Source organism: Dendrobates tinctorius, unplaced genomic scaffold, assembly GCF_039654945.1.
Source record: "Dendrobates tinctorius isolate UK_male_01 unplaced genomic scaffold, ASM3965494v1 ptg000046l, whole genome shotgun sequence".
Classification (NCBI taxonomy): domain Eukaryota; kingdom Metazoa; phylum Chordata; class Amphibia; order Anura; family Dendrobatidae; genus Dendrobates; species Dendrobates tinctorius.
Genome location: NW_027361714.1, coordinates 57,244,968 through 57,248,673, shown reverse-complemented (window position 1 = coordinate 57,248,673; position 3,706 = coordinate 57,244,968).

Here is a 3,706-nt window from a genome sequence, read left to right as displayed (position 1 = left end):
TACATTAGACTAACTTCAGACAAACCTGATTATATGAACGTGTTCAGCTGATAATCTAATGTGTATGGGGGTCATCCTGACAGATGATTGCCAAGCAGTAGCATAGCTATCAGGGGCAGAGGGTCCAGCGACCCCCCGGCCCCACGCTCTGAGGGGCCCACCTGGAGCTATTCTACTTTCAACTGTACATGCTTGCGCAGCGCAATGGTACAGTTAAACTCAGTGCCAGAACAGGGAAGCACGATCTCTCTGTACTGCCACCATGGGGCCCATGAGCCGGCACCGCAACTTCAACTGCTGCTACAGTTGAAAAGCAATGACGAAGGAGAGAGTGTTGTTACTTCGTCATTCTTCCTCAGAGTCCCCGAATCAGCATAGCAGGCGTGATCACGTCACTTCATGGCACTCACTACGCTGAGATTCAGTGCGCTTGCTCATGCACAAGTTGCTTATGTGTTTTCCTTGGGTTTGCAGCAGAGTTAAAACTGCAGCATGTCAATTCTTGCAGTTTTTGCAGCATATTTCACCCATTCTAATGAGTATGAAAATATATGCAACTAAAATGCATGCAGAAAACACACAGCATTTTTCCTACCAATACATCAGGATTTGCAGCAGAATTTCCAGCAATCATCCACATTTTAAAGTGTAACTGTAATTTCAGGAAATCAAGCAGAAGGAACATCTGATGTTTGTCTTCCTCTAGATCAGTGGTTCCCTAACTCCAGTCCTCACGGACCCGAACAGGTCATGTTTTCAGGATAGTGTTACACATGTGAGAGAATTCCTGATGTCTTGATGATACTTCCATCACTTGTGACATACTAAGGAAATCCTGAAAACATGACATGTTGGGGTCCGTGAGGACTGGAGTTTGGGAACCACTGCTCTAGATCATAGAAGCCCTTGTCTGTTTAAAAAGACCTCTAGAATTGGTCAGCGTCTAGTTGCTATGGCAATTGGACACTTTACAAACATGTCATTGACTTCATTGTTGAGTACCTGGTTGCCACCATGTCAGCGAGGAGTGGAGAGTGGTATGAAACAAGCAGTAACAAGTAGATGTAACATACACAAGAGACAACAATCATTTATGAATATATCACAATCTGTAGAAAGTTCATATCAAGTTATAGTGTATACAGGTGAAAGGGGAGCCCACATACAATTTCAGAAAAAAATAATAAAAGACTACGGTGGCTATAATTATGTAACTGAGGAGGAAGGGCCCAGCAGAGTAGTACCGAGATGTCTTCTCTCACAATATCTGAGTCATTCATGAACCAAGCTTTTTAAATGAAGGTTAAAGTCATACTGTTGGCTAATTTTCATTTTTAGTAAAAAAAAACTTCAATTCTTATCTTAATGTATCAACTTTCATGGTTAGACTTGGCATTTTTCACTTAACAGGTTAAGAGGTTCCCTGGTTTTCACCCTTAAACACGTGAATTCCTATATAGGGGGCTTTAGGTTGCATCTGCGCAGTAGCTGCTGACTGTAGAGTAAGCCTCTAATCAGGTCTGTTTGGAACCAGAGAGGCAGAGACTAAGACGAAATTGGATCCAATTGCATACATGTGCAGATCAATAGAGAAAAGAGTCTGGCAGCTTGGAACCCAACCAATCGCAAGAACTGGAGCTCTAAAGGCCAACATTTGAATGGAGCGGTGGTCGATCATGCATAATGCCGCTCCATTACATCCTATTGGGACTACCGGAGATAGCTGAGTCATCAAAACGTAAACGTAAAGTGTGCTATCACACAATAATGCCAGCTAATTTATTTTAACATATATTACGGTCTTGTCTATTCACATGCAAATTGTGAATGTCAAAAGTTGTGCATTATTAGAATATCATTTTTATTTATATCTATGAATCTGAATGCCTATTTATTCACAGGCCATAAACCATGGAAAATGAGATGATAATTTGCATTCAAAAGCAAATATAATTGGTCTTAATGAGACATATTAGGAATAACTATTTGTTAAATGTTTCTAGAAAACTAATTGTGCTATGAAAAATCATTTGTGAATATGTAATTGCAAAAAACCCCAACACTAATTTATATACAGTAACTATAATAAATAATGGCCATTCTTTTCTTATTAAAATGTACTATTTAAACACAGAAACAGCCAGTCAGTACATCTGATTCAATGACAACTCAACTTGTTTTGGTCTAATAAAGTTTTTGTTTTCAACTACGTGCAATGCAGATCCTAAGGAAAATACTGTGTAATATGGTTTATTATTTTTTTGTGTGGTCGGCATTACAATTGAAGTTGCTGAGTCTCTCCGTATAAACACTCAGGTGCAGACACTTTGTTTGGATGGAAATGTATATGAATCAATTTAATAACATAAAATAAAGTAAAGGAGTATGTTTATGGCTTATCCAAGCGATTCGGAAAATTTGGGAAAATCAAGGACTCAATGGAACTGCAGCTGACAACCCCCCCCCCCGATAGCATTAATATTAAGCCCCAGATACTCTAGTCGTTTACAACATGTCAGACTGGTCTAAAAAATGGTTAAAACGACTCACAGAAATTACTTATGCCACTGACACTGCTGCTACTGCTACTGTTATTGCGATGATGCCTTGATGTTCCAGTTTTGGAAGTCTAGACCTGGGATACACACTGTGTGCCTAACTGCTGACTTGGGGAAAACCACTCTTAAGATTGTCTACAAGCGTGTTTCAATACTCCAGCATACGCGCACCCCTTTGCAGTGGGGACAGCATCTTGTGCTGTGATTCTAACCAAGTAGCAACCCAGTATTCAGCACTATTTCTAACCCTAAGAATACGGGCTTCATGTTGAGGAAAGTGCAGCAAGAAGGTGCTCATGTGTCGAGCGCTTCCATGAGATCCAAGTCCATGGTGTGTTGGTGGCGGGTAACACTCACGATTACTTCCTCTGTTTCCTCCAGCCAACCACGGACAACTGAGAGGGGATCATTATCTTTTTCATCTCCTGACTGTTGCGCGTCCATTAACTCGTCCTACTTCGCTTGTTTCTAGGCTCCGGCACCTTCACAAAGCTTGTCTGCTACCATGAGCCCTCCTCGATCACTGTAAGCCACCTTCCTTTGGCACCTGCATATGCGACGACAGTCCAGAAATTTGAGATATTTTTTCCCTTTCGCATCCTCCTCTGATTCCACCTCTTAGATGGAAGCAGATGCTTGAACATAGATATGGACAGGAATATATGACTTCAGCAGCCAATCACAGAAGACCTTGTGTCATGACATTGTGGATGGTTTCTGTATCCTGACTAGCTGCCGGAAACAACTCACAAAGTTAAGAGGAAAAAATTTAAAAAAAAGAGCATGCCGCTCCTCTAAACTCTCCACATCCCCTCCCCTCATCAAACACGTCCCCCTGTCCCACCCGTTCATAATGCAGCTCTACTATCCTAGCCAAAGTAATAACAAAAGGATTAGTGGAAATGCAATGATTTACCGAATTGTGACAGAATGTTGCCAAGTTTGCCAACTATGAGCAGAAATGCCCGTGAAACTGAAAACGAATCCGAATGTGAAACGTTTGCGACGAATTTGAGATTTGCGAACGTTTTCGAACAAGTTCTCCCATCTCTAACCATGAGTAGCAATGGAATATCACTTTGGACAGGGTTGATCTTTCTTATTATGGTTTTTTTAGGAAGTTAATATATTTTTTAAGTTAAAGTGTG